The sequence below is a fragment of the Lacerta agilis genome, chromosome 1, assembly GCF_009819535.1.
Source record: "Lacerta agilis isolate rLacAgi1 chromosome 1, rLacAgi1.pri, whole genome shotgun sequence".
NCBI lineage: Eukaryota > Metazoa > Chordata > Lepidosauria > Squamata > Lacertidae > Lacerta > Lacerta agilis.
In genome coordinates, this window is record NC_046312.1 from 69593337 (window position 1) to 69607201 (window position 13865).

The 13865-nt window shown below is 40.9% G+C and overlaps 1 protein-coding gene across 7 annotated transcripts in view; it reads right to left on the bottom strand.

Moving 5' to 3' along the window:
* The window catches only part of SOX6 (SRY-box transcription factor 6), a 413675-nt gene that overhangs the window by 341726 nt on the left and 58084 nt on the right, over positions 1 to 13865 (bottom strand). For 6 of the 7 annotated variants that reach the window (XM_033153469.1, XM_033153452.1, XM_033153460.1 and 3 more), the window contains exon 2: positions 6049 to 6119. The exons of the other annotated variant lie outside the window; for it this stretch is intronic. The gene's annotated coding sequence lies outside the window, so the exon portion shown is untranslated. The remainder of the gene's footprint in view (positions 1 to 6048; positions 6120 to 13865) is intronic. 7 annotated transcript variants of the gene reach the window in all.

The window sequence follows — 13865 nt, forward strand, 5'->3', positions numbered from 1 at the left end:
ACTCTGCTCACCACCAAAAAGTTAACAATGTAGGCACCAGAAAAACCGCAGGTGGGACACCACCATGGAGAAGGCTGTCTCCCCAGTCATTGCGTTACCGGTATATTCCTACTTTGTCTTCTGCATGCTTTACTTCTGTATCCTGAGCCAGCTGGCCCATTTCAGAAGAGCAACAGGGAGCAATGGGGTAAAACAGGGAGCACCAAGGCTTAAATAATTGCAACTTAGTAACACAACTTATTAAAACAGAGTAAGAGAACAGTTGCAGCTGATCAAGTATGTTGCTCCCCACTGATATTCATATCAAAAAATAACTCGCTCCACCTTGACTTTCCTGTCTTCTTTACCTACAACAGAAGGGCCACAAATTCATAAATAGAGTGTGGAGTGGCTTTTTGTAGGACTCATTACTACTGTTTCTTCTTCCACCTGACATACCATATCTATGCCAGGTACAATGAGTCCTTTGATACGTCATTCCCTTGGAGTTGAGACCCTTATAGTCATCCCCCTGGAGTAGTCAAAGCAGAAGCAGAAATAGAGGTAACTGAGAAACAGCAGGATGCTTGGCATGCTAATGTTAAGCATGGGATGGCTAGGGGTTACAGTCATGTCACGTTGCAAAGTGCCGGGCAGAGTCAAATCAAACAAAAAACAGAAGGAGAGTAGTGTACGACAAGCGGATTCCACTGGACCTCAATGAGAAGCAGCTCATAAACTGTTCTATGCATACAGGATTATGGCCTAAAGCAGCAACCCTGGGTAAAGGCTACTTAAATCCCAGTAGCCAGTGTGGTGTAGTGGTTAAGAGCGGCAGACTCGTAATCTGGTGAACTGGGTTCGTGTCTCCGCTCCTCCACATGCAGCTGCTGGGTGACCTTGGGCTAGTCACACTTCTCTGAAGTCTCTCAGCCCCACTCACCTCACAGAGTGTTTGTTGTGGGGGAGGAAGGGAAAGGAGAATGTTAGCCGCTTTGAGACTCCTTCGGGTAGTGAAAAGCGGGATATCAAATCCAAACTCCTCTTCTTCTTCATTGGCATATGTGGAATTAAAGTATGTAGCCTGTGAGTAGAACTTTAGCCAAACACAACAACAGTTCTGGAATTTGCCTTCATGGTTTTAAATTTTTAAAGAGAGAAGTCAGCAGCCTGTTTGAAATAGTCAGGTACTGTTGTAACATGGATTTAAATTTAAGTTGTTCTTTTTTAAATTAAAAAAAAACCACCCTTTTCACCTATTTTCACATTGCACATACTTTACATGTTTCATTAAGAGGTGCATTTTCTTTCCAATCAGACACACAGATGTTTTTATAGTACTATCTTTATCAAACATTGTGCTAAGTGGGTAAAAGCTCTCTTTTACCTGCCGTAAACTTATATCGCCAGGCCTCTAAACAGCACAGTTATTTATAGCAGATCTCATCCATCCACTGAGCAGTTAACCTTTTACTGCACCATCTTCTATGATGAATGAATGGCTTGCGCTAAGTGATTTTGTTTTTATATCTGGAGATGAATCAATCCACTCTTGAAATATTGGGAGGGGGTGTGTACACGCGCACACATACTTACATGCACACTCCAAAGAGGGAAAGGGGGAGAATTAGACAATCTACCATCTTGACCTGTTCAGTAAATTTCACTCAATAAGATTCCATTCAAGGGCTACCCTACAGAAAGTAGTATATAATTATTAAATCCATAAAATGCCATCAAATGCATGGGTAGGCAAACTAAGGCCCAGGGGCCGGATCCAGCCCAATTGCCTTCTAAATCCAGCCGCGGACGGTCTGGTGATCAGCATGTTTTTACGTGAGTAGAATGTGTCCTTTTATTTAAAATGCATCTCTGGGTTATTTGTGGGGCCTGCCTGATGTTTTTACATGAGTAGAATGTGTGCTATTATTTAAAATGCATCTCTGGGTTTTTTGTGGGTCATATGAAGAAGAAGAAGAAGAAGAAGAAGAAGAAGAAGAAGAAGAAGAAGAAGAAGAGTTTGGATTTCATATCCCGCTTTTCACTACCCGAAGGAGTCTCAAAGCGACTAACATTCTCCTTTCCCTTCCTCCCCCACAACAAACACTCTGTGAGGTGAGTGGGGCTGAGAGACTTCAAAGAAGTGTGACTAGCCCAAGGTCACCCAGCAGCTGCATGTGGAGGAGTGGAGACACGAACCCAGTTCCCCAGATTACGAGTCTACCACTCTTAACCACTACACCACACTGGCTGAATATGAATTCACTCATATATATTTTTTCAAAATATAGTCCAGCCTCGCACAAGGTCTGAGGGACAGCCCCCTGCTGAAAAGGTTTGCTGACCCCTGATCAAATGTATTCCTGACCTAGCTTTCTGAAATCTTGATTTGCACTAAAGATTTTAAGATGTCAGTTCTATACCAGTTATTTGCCTTAACAGGAATTCCTCTAAAACCATGCCAAAGTATAAAGTTATACCACAGCAGAGGTTAAATAATAATAAGACTATTTTTTTTAAAAGACTCCCTCACTAACAAAGGTATATGAATCAGTCACTTAGGGAGAGTGCCCTTTCCTTTCCAAGGATAAACAGGGCCATCCTTGAGGCATGGGGCTGAATGCAGCCAACAGGCCCAGACCGCAAGATTGGGGAGTGGAGTATTGTCAGCAAACTTTTCCACCTCACTGCTTGTTTATGAACAAGTTAAAAAGCACAGGTCCCAATACCAAACCTTGGGGGACAAGCCTTTCTCCATTTTTCCATTTGGAGACTGACCATTTATTCCTGCTACTTAACTAATTATTTGGTTACTGCATGTTATCAAAAGTTTTTGAAAGTCCAAACGCTATATCAACCAGATCACCTCTTTCTATATGCTTGATGACACCCTCAAATAACTAACTGGTTCATGCATCAGGACTAGCCCTTGCAGAAGCCATGCTGGCTCCTCTTCAACAAGGCTTTTTCTTCTATATGCATGGCTACGTTATCTTGAAAAATACTTTCCACCAGTTTCCACTAATTTGAAATTTCTGTGACCAAACATCCTCTTTCATTTTTAGACCATTAAAAAACATACATACTATGTAATTGCAAAATACAAAAAAACCACGCCAATTTATCTCACTCTTGATTTACTAGCCTTCTAGTACCGGTAGTTCTCCTTCATTCAATAAATGTACCTTTTGAATAAATGTTTGTATTTGCCCAACACCATGCCTCTAAAGATAGGATACAAAACAACTCAGCAGAAACAAGCAGAGATAAGAAACACACACTATGAAGCAAAAGACCTGACAATTTGCAGCACAAATTGCAAGTTAGTAGCAGCAGTCACTATTTCTCAGCCTAAAGTCACTTTGTGATCTTTGTGGTTGAGTGGGGATTTGAAACTGGGTATCCTTGATTCTAGTCTTAACAATTCTAACAACTATATCACACTGGCTCTGTAAACTCACTGGGAGGAACAGTTTCTTATTACCGGTACTTATTTGTGTGATTCGGGTTTTTTTTGAGATTAAGAATTTATTAAATTTTAACAATAAAACACACACAAAATACAAAATACAACAAAACACTACAAAATACTACAAAACTACAAAAAATAGTGTGATTCAAGCCCCATTCAAGAGTTCATCTTATTTTGCAATGGCCATACTGCTTCCAATCATCCCATAACCTCCTGCTGAAATCTTGCCACTTTTTTGCTTGTTGTTGTACTATAGCGCAAGAGTGTCCCTCAAGATGGCAATAATGTGATAACATTGGGAAAGCATCACAGAACAACTAATACATTGGAATAGTTTGTGGGTGATTCATTATAATTCCTCCACAAATGCACTATTGTTCCCTGAATTTCATGTAACAGAATACACCCATGAAAACATGAAAGGGTCCCTAGAAAATCAAAATCAACAAGTTGTGGAAGGTGACAACAATGGGATAAGCACAAAGCTAGCCCACTCATTCCTGCTTTCCTCTCTCTTGTGTTGATTTAACCTTGATGATGATGAATGCCTGAATAGGGCAACATATATTACGTGAAGGTTGGTTCACAAGTGCAATATTCATCCCTTAACAACTGCAGGACCTCATGATGACATGTATACATGAACGACAAAGCACAGCTTAAATAAACCCTTTCAACAACAGAGCAATGATTATCAGCTGCAATGTAAGATTTGTTTCATGACCCTATCAATGTGTCTTAGGCCACCATCCTAAAGCATACTTGGAGGGAAGCCCAACTGAATATGGGGAACTTACTTCCAAGTAGACACACATCACATTCTGGTCTCAACTGTTTTAAAGAAATTCACTTGGATAAAATCCTAAGTCAATTAGACTTTTGCTGTTAACTTTGCACAGACTAAATATCAGTCTTGTTTCATATAATGCTTCATTATTCGATATATGAACCACACAGCCTGTTCGCTGTAACCTGAAAGCTGTTTGCTTGATCACATATGTCTTCTCATTTGACCAAAACCAGGAAGAAACCCACATGTAGAAAAATGCAGGGTTGATATTTAATAGGTCAACATTTCTTCCTCAGTCAGCTTGCCTTTTTTGAGGGGTCAGTGTTCAGGACTCGTTTTTTGTTTTCATTCCAAGTTAAGCAAATATGATTAAATACACACACACACACACACACACACACACGATTCTTTCAACTGAAAACATATTCAATGTTTCACACCACAGGTTATTAATATATGAACCTGTGCATTCATAATTCAGGTGCTTTCAGACAGGTGGGTGCTTCTCCTGCATGTCATTTTTTGCAGCATCCATACAAGGTTGTTGGAATCAAAATGCTATCCCATATCCCATCCCTAATTTAATCTGGATTTACTCTTTTTGGAGATAAAAAAAGTCCCCATAAATTTAAAAGAAATGTTGCCAACAATCCAATTGCAGTATCTGGACAACCTGTTTTCCCATCTGGAAGCACCCTTTGAAAATTCTAGTGTCCATGTAAATGATTTGCTCATCCCCCCCCCCCATTACACAAACACAAATTATAAAAGAGATTGGGAATATTCTTTACTGTATGTAGATCCATGTTTCGAAATGGGATTTTTATTTGAATTCTACATTCTAAATATGCTGCGTAGTGTGAATTCAATAGGGCTTACTCTCAAGGAAATGTTCAGAGGATTGCAGTTTAATTATTCCATGTTGTGAACAGGGTAAGTAAAGAACATTTGTGAGAAGGGTATCATCCGGCTGTGCGTAACCTGTTGCCCTTCAGACGTTGTTGAACTTCAACCCTCGACAATGGGAGTTGTAATCCAACAACATAGAATCATAGAGTTGGAAAAGACCACAAGGGCCATCCAGTCCAACTCCCTGGAGGGCCAAACATTCCCCCACCTCTGCTTTATGCAGAATGCAGGCATATCAATTTAAAAGTACCTCCATCAAATCCTAACTCTCTTATTTAGCTTGAGCACCTGGACTATTTTGGCTCATCTAAGTATTACATTGCTGCTAGGCAGCTGAGGCAGACAATGAGTCCTTACCTCTCAATGAGGCATCAGTATAACTGTGATATAGGCTACCCTCAGCAAAAGGTGGAGCAGCATGGCATGCAGATCCTGAAGAGGAGTCAGTAGCTGAGTGCTTCAGTACGAGACACACAAGGGCCCAATTTGAAGTTAATAGTCTGGTTGCAATGTAGCGTGTGCAGAAAGCAGCAGTGGTTAGGCATGAAGATGCCGTTGGGGGCAGTGGGGGCGCAGTGAGAAAAGGTCTCCACAGCATGTTCCATGCATGGAGCAGGTATGATTGCACCCAAAGTTTTAGGCTATTTATTTCAACCGTGTATGTGTGTTGTACACTACAGGTGGAAAATCAACATGTAACCTTTTAATATATATCTATAAATACACCGTGGTTTTTGTGAAGGCACTCACTAGTACCCCTTTCTTTTCACAGCAGCAAAATATGAACATCAACACCTCATTTCTATTTATTTTTTACAAATACTGTAAAGCACATAAAGATGGGGGGGGGAGACTTCCTTTAATGTACAAAGTAATCATAAAACATATCAGTACTTACAAATACACAAGAAAACCAGCCCAGGCACCCAGAAATCACTGGTAAGTTTCTTTTGAATTCATGAAACTGACCTAAAAGACACAAGAGGAAGAAAAGTGTAAGCAAAGAAAATAATCACTAAATGGCGCGCTCTCTCTCTCTCTCTCTATATATATATATATTCCTCTTAACTTAAGAGACATTTTGATTCATTTATGGGGTGGGGAGGAATCCTTTCTACCCATTTAAGATAAACATTTTACACAGATGTACTTTTCGGACAGTGAATACCAAGAGAAATACATATTTCATTGTTTTCCGTTTCACGTAGCAACCTTATCCATTGCTGGCATCTATAAACTGTCAGAAAGGCAAACATGATACAAGACTGAGATGTGTGTGTGTGTGTGTGTATGACTTTTTTTTAAAGATAAATTGCTTTTTGTTATGCATGCCAACATAAGTTAATAGAAAACATTTAGATGTGCTTTTTCAATGTTGAACGCAATGCAAATGAACAAAAAGTAAAGAAATGCTGCTTTCAGTCTCCATAGGTTAAAATTCAATAGTGAATGCCTTGGGACTGAATCCAAGTTCTTTGGTCTACGTATCTTGTGGAGTGGGCTGCAAGTTAGTCTAGTACAATGCAGTCAGTATTAGGCATTATTCAATTTAAGCCCCTGCCCCCAGCTCCCCTTCCTAAATGCCCGTCAGTACTGACTAGAAAGGTAACAGATGCAACTCCAAGCCACAGGCTTGCCTTATAACATTCTTTTGCTAGCACAATGAGTCACTTTATACCTCTAAATATCCCTGGTTTCCTCTCTCCAGAACCCCCGTGTGTTAGAAGGTAGTTCCGCAGGAGTTTATTTTTATTGTTTGGTCTGTATGCAGCTGTTTTAGTTCTCGAGAAAACAAAAGGCACTTTGTTGCAAAGCCCTTATTTTCTTTCCAGAACATGGGCATGGATACCAGTAACGCTGCCCTGAAAATAGACATGAATACAAAAGCACTAAGCTTGGATCGAAATCCTGTACTACTCCCACTGAATTGTTCACAACTGATAATTTTGAAAGATGGAACTGCAAGTAAAAAAATGCATTCGTTTCCAGGAGCCTGGTAAACCTCAGAATTGCAGTTGCAAAGACTTCATGTGCAAAAGCTTTCCCACCTTCAAAATTATATTACTTTTGAAAGACCCTTTTGTGGTCTTTCACCTGTCAATCTGACTCTGAGACACTACGCACTGTGGAAATGTTTTAAAATACTTTTCCGCTTTTTTATCAGGGGAAGCATACGAAGCTTCCTTGTATTGAGTCAAACCTTTGGTCCATTTAGTCAGTGTTGTTAGCACTGACTGGCAGCAACTCTCCAGGGTTCCAGGCAGGGAATCTTTCCTGGCTATTCCTGGAGGTGACAGGGAATGAACCGGGGGCTTCCTGCATGCAAAACAGATGCTCTACCACTGAGCTTCAGCCCTTTCCCCAGTATTATATTACTGAAACATGGGAAGCAACTTCATCAGATAAGCAGGATATAAAGGTAAGGGAACCTGGGCCTTCGAGCTACTGCTGAACTACAGCTCCCAGAAGCCCCAGAGAGCATTGCCAATGGCCGGTGGTGGTGGGAATTGGGTAGCCAACAACATCTGGAAGGGCCATGATACCCCATCCCTGTTAGAGATGCTGAAATCATGAGACAGATAAGTTTTATCTCAGAGTTGGAAGGGACCCTGAGGATTATCTACCGGTAGTCCAACTCCCTGCAATGCAGGAATATGCAGCTGTCCCTTACGGGGATTGAGCTTGCAACCTTGACATTATCAGTACCATGCTCTAACCAACTGAGCTATCCATCTTTTGGGTTCATTTATCTAAGAATCTATGGTATACATATAATTTAAATACACTAATAAATGGAAACATCAGCCACTAAGGCTTGCTTAAATGAGCATTCATGGCGGGTGGCTAATAGAGACCAGACATACCTCACCTGTTTGATTGGGGGCTGGGCAGAATAGTTTGATAGCTAGTGGTTGGGAGTTTTTGCAGCTGGCTGGCAAATAACTATCTTGGGGAGGTGATGTACCATAATTTTTTTGCATGTTTTTAAGCAACCTAATACTGCTCTGAAACCCAAAGCCATTTTGGGCTGCCGCTTCCCTGCTCCCACATATACAGTCCCCATGAGGTAAAAAAATATATACAAACATGCCATAAGTTTCTGTAATTTCTCCACACGTTAACTAAATGTGCAAAATTAGTAAAGCATGCAGAACCACTTTTCAACCTGAGGGCCAGTGGGTTTTTTCCTGGCTATACGCAAAAGTATGCAGTACAGTGGTACCTCTGGTTGCGAACAGGATCCATTCCAGAGGCCTGTTCGCAACGTGAAAAGCCCGCAACCTGAAGTGCTGTATCTGCACAGGTGCGCAGTGCGATTTGGTGCTTGTGTGCATGCACGAAGCACGATTTAGCGCTACTGAGCATGCGGCGAAACCTGGAAGTAACACTTTTTGGTTCTTACGGGTCATCGTGGAACGCAACCTGAAAGAACATAACATGAGGTATGACTGTATTGCCATCTTTTGGGGACAAAGGAGGCATGAGAGATCTCTGGGCAAACGCTTCCTGGGCTTGGGGAAAGAGGCATAAGGCTCTGAAAGGATCCTGTAACCTTGCTGGCTCCTTCCCAAAGTCGGACGGGCTTTGGGAAGGTGGCGGGAGGGCTCTCTGAACCCCGTCAGAGCATCTCGCCTCCTTCCCTGAGCTGGGCAAATGCTTCCCAGGCTTGGGGAAGGAGGTGCAAGCCTGTGTCCCAGCAGGATGTTGGATGGTGTGAACCCGTGATGAAAATAGGCATGCATAGTCAGGTAATGAGAGTACAGGAAAAGGTATGGCGTTGCAGCATTTAATTACCATGCATCCTATAATAACTATATACCAAGATCTTAATGAAGTGCCGGTAAAACATGTAATCGCATTACATGTACCGTTTTTTTCCGTGTATAACACGCCCCCATGTATAAGATGCTCCCTATTTTGGGGGACTCAAAATTAAGAAAATGGGGGGAGAATGCCCCCATGTATAAGACTACCCCCCTTTTAACATTATTTTTAAGTAAAAAAAAAAACCTAATCTTATACACGGAAAAGTACGGTAATTGTTTTTCCCTGCCCCAAGGAAATTTTGCACCCAGGGCAACTGCCCAGAGTAAAGGCACCTTTTTTGTTCTAGAAACAAAGCACTGCTAAGGGCTGCCTGGGGGTTGAACACCAAACATTCAAAACATCTCAAACTCAAATGTTAAACTGGTAATTTATGAGGTATCTGCCAGTTTACAACTTTAGAATTCATTTCTAAATAATCAGGTATCATGTCCCCCCCCCCAAATACCTGTATCCTAACTTACCCCAAAATACACAATTATCTAGCATGTGAAGATTTCGCCCTTTCTTGATGTGAACTATTGACTGCACTAAATTTGCAGGAGCAACCAACGCAGTTAGATGGTGCCATGGAGGATACTGAATTGTTCCCACTTGAATGGATGGGGTATAGGCAGAGGAGAGTGGTGGCAAGGTTGAGGCTGAATGGGCACACTAGCAGGAGTGCCAAATTGGGCTCCACTGGTGTGTCCACACAACTCTAAACGCCCCACTCTCCTGCCCTGGTAATCGGCAGTAACGTGGGTCTGTGAAGGGTGCTTCTGCTATAGCACCACACTGGTTGCTCTAACTAAAATATAATCCCAAACAATAGCTTGGCACTGTTTGAATGAGCTGTGGTGAGCTATTCCCTCCTCCTGCTCTTCCTTCACTTTTCACAATCAAATGTGACAAACTGTGGTCTGAGCATAACAACATAGCATAGTATGTTTGCATGGAACAGCAAACTGTGGCTTGTCAAGAAACTCAAAGTGCTTTAGGAAACTGTAGTAGGTGAAGGGGGAAAGAATCATGTGACCCTGACATTTGCCATTGGTTTCTTACATTTGAATGCAGGCAGCTTCGTACTTCAGCACCCTCATACATTTCAGCCAAGTCCCCACCATTCAAAACATCTACTTCTAGGTGCGTAATCTCTGCTACAGTAAGAATTGGCATTCCCGCCTCCTCTCCAACCCTGCTTTTAGAGCTACATGTGACACAAATTCAACAAATGTAACTTTTCTGGGAACTGATATAAGTAATGAGTCAAGGTATTACCTTCTTAATTTCTGGGCTGCTATTAAAGGCACGGGAGCAAGCCCCTCCCAAAAGAGGTAGCAACCCTAGCTATAACCCAATGTAGAATCAACAAATCTCATTTGCTATTATCAATGCGATGCTATTATATATGTCTGCAACCAGCTCTGAATCTCATTATCAGATGATTTATGCCATTACTGTGCTTTGGAGACACCAATTAAACAAGGACAGCAGTTCGTAAGGTCACAGCTAATTAATCCGAAAAAGTATAAATACACTTTAATGCACAGCACCTCATGTAGTGAATTTAGGAACAAAGCATCAACACTTTATAATGGGTTACACAATTAAGCATGAAGGTTAAATACACACACAGAGAGAGACTCAACACAGTCTCTATGCTCTGCTAAATGTATTTTTATTATAGACTTCCTCTTTCTTTCTTTTTTAAGAGGAGAACTACAGGCCAGCAAAAGAACAGCAGTGGAAAGATTTGCATCTGAAAGTCTTGATGCTTAGGGCAAAAATATGCGTAAGTGAGAAGACAGAAAAGGACTAACCATGTCCAGTGATCCTGAGCTAATTAAGGCCTCCTGTTGTTCAGATAACACCTCAGAACTGGGAATCAGCTGCAGGCTGCACTATTATAAAGGCCGTCAGGCAGGGGGTGGGGACCAAAAGGTGAAGCTCAGTCTACTCAACTCAGTTTCATTTGAGCAAGGCCACTGTTTTAGTGACCCACTTTTTTGACAAATATTTGCTAAACCAGGCTTTCACGTGTACCTTACATTCCCCTTTTCGGCACTCTATTCCGATACTCTTCAATATCCCGCCGCCCCCCCCCCCCAAAAAAATGGCATGTCCCCAACTTGTCCATATAACATATATGGTTACCTCTATGTGGTGAACTTGCAGTGGTGTGAGGCAAATGGTTTTTCCTTTGCAGCATGGCAAGCAGCGGTACCAAATTAAATCCAAGCCAAATGAGGCCTGATGTCAAATGCTTGTCAACTGCTAGGTGATGGCGCCAAACCTGCTTTCTGCAGGAATCAACTGTGTGACCAAGTTCCCCACGGCTGCCGTGCTCTCACCACAGATCAGCTTATTCATAGTGACAATGAGCCTCCCTTGGCAATGTACAATCAGGAGCACATTTTAAGGCTCCCAGTTGTGCACTGGCAGACATGTCTCTACCTGCCCCACACCTGACATCATATGTGCAGTAGGTGAAAATGTTTATTTAAGAAAAATCTGCACAAAAATTAGTAATCAAATGTGTATTTTTCAACATGTGCTCTTACAATATATGCATTTTCAACATATTTTCTCTCAAGATATGCATTTTTTTTAATTTTAAAAGATATTCATTTTTAAATTTCCCGGTATTTTGATGCTTTCTTGGCCAAATACTGCACCACAAATGTCAGAAATGTGCAAAATTGGAATGATAACTATTTTTTGATCCACACATTGAGCTTGAGCTGAGTGCATTTGGTCAGTTCGTATTGGAATACAGAAATATCAAATTCCTCAAGCATTGCTGATATTAAAAAATAAATAAATGCAAAAGGTGGTGATCTGTCACTTTGGCTCCTCTTCCTGATTGTCTCGTGCTAAAGTATACATCTCATTAAGCAGAAAGAAACCGATTAGCTTGAGAAGAACACTTCCTAATCATTTCCCTCACCTCTTCCCCTTCAAAATCAGGGCCTCTTTCATTCCTCTGTTTCCTTTTTCTTAAATATAATGCATTTGTGATTCTATTGGGCTGTTTTTCTTCCTAGGACTACAACTATGATCCAGTCTCAAGATTCTCACTCCCCCTCCTCTATTTTTCAGCACATTTCAGAGGTTTCAGAGTGCACATTTGTACAAATCCATTGTTAATCAAGGGATTTTTTAAAAAAAAACAACTGTGTCCCACAATGCTGGCTGTTTTATACCAACAATATGCATTTGACTCTCATGCCTGGTAATTTGCCAAGCTGCCAACCTTATGAGTTATCAAAGGACTCCACCTTTGAGGGCATTTTTGTAACAAGTGGTTCTCAAAAACACAAAATTCAGATAAGGAGTTACACAAAGCACTCCCTCCCCAAGACCCTGCCAGACAACATCCTCTGCCAATTTTACTAGCAGTTTACTTCTCTAAATATTTTATTATGCTGTTCACTAGAGAAACTAATATGGACCATTATTGGCTTGCTATTTACAGTGTTATTTGCATTACATGGGCTGCCGTAAAACTACAGCAGCTGCTTGTGGTCTCAGTTTAAATTCACAAACCATTTTCAAAGCTTGCATTATGTACACACCCTATTAAGTAAATCCTACCTCTGCCTGCCTGCCAAGGTTTCATTACAGACATCACTCAAACCCAGAGTCTGTTTTCTGCGCATTAACTCAAGTGCTGGGAATATGCTTATGAGCATGTACAGAGTGCAAGTATCCTTAAATTCTTGCAAATTAGAAAACCTGATTTTTTGAATGCTTGAACCTCAGTATCTCAAGGCATTGCTGCTATACTCACATAATACTCTAGATTGTGCCACCTTAAGCTGAAATATACCAAACTTTTGTTGTTGTTGCTTAACAAACAGCCATGTCACACTAATATTTGTTTTACCCTGCAGCCCTAACCATGTCCACTTATAAATAATTCCTGTTGAATTCAATGGCGCTTACTTCCAGGAAAGTGGATTTAGGATTGCAGCCTTGATCCAAGATCAAAAACCACAATAAATCACACTCTCCTCTGCAGGCCCAATCAATTCCCAAACATTTATCATGGGTACAGAGAAGTACCAGTAGAATTAAACTTTTCTTGGCATTTACTGGTTTTCTCAACACCTATCCTAGAAATAAAATCTGTCTAGCTCCTCCTGTATTATTCTAAAAAAGAGAAGGAGAAGAAAAAAGCTGCTAGTGGTTGCAAGCAAAGTAGTTTCACATCTGTAAGATACCCAAAGGCTACATATGAGTTTGCAGCCCCATTACACTAAAAATGTTAACAAGTTTATCAAATGACGGTGAGTTTTTATTATTTATTTATTTGAATTTGTATCCCGTTCTTCCAAAAGGAGCCTAGTGTAGCAAACAGCAAAACAATACAATTAAGGGCATGCATTAAAGAAAACTGCCTCAGAGCTAATGATTTCAAGGCTGCAAAAAAGAAAAGTATTTCAGCTGTCAAATGCCCAGGTGGTCAGCAATGCTTAAAAAGCCCTCTTGAATGCTAACTATGTGGAAGACTGATGAACCTTATTTTGCACTGAGCATTTTTGTAAATGAGGGCCCAATACTGAGAAGGTCCTGTCAACAGCTGGACAGCACTCAGCTTCATTTCCAAGTGCACAATTTAGCAATAAAACACAGATAATTTCATTGGTGACAGCAGTTATACAGATCAATTAAAAATGTGTAAAGGCATTCTAACCCAGCAAGGATTAGCAGTTCAAAAAGATAAATTTTCATTTTTAATTGCACTTTTGGATCCAGTCCCTTACATGCTGTGAGGAGGAAAGAATCAGCATTCAGTGCTTCGGCATATGTATTAGGCACTGCTGAACAGTATGTGCACACAAGTGTGCATGCATGCATGCACACACACACACACACACATATACATACAAACAGATGATTGTTGTA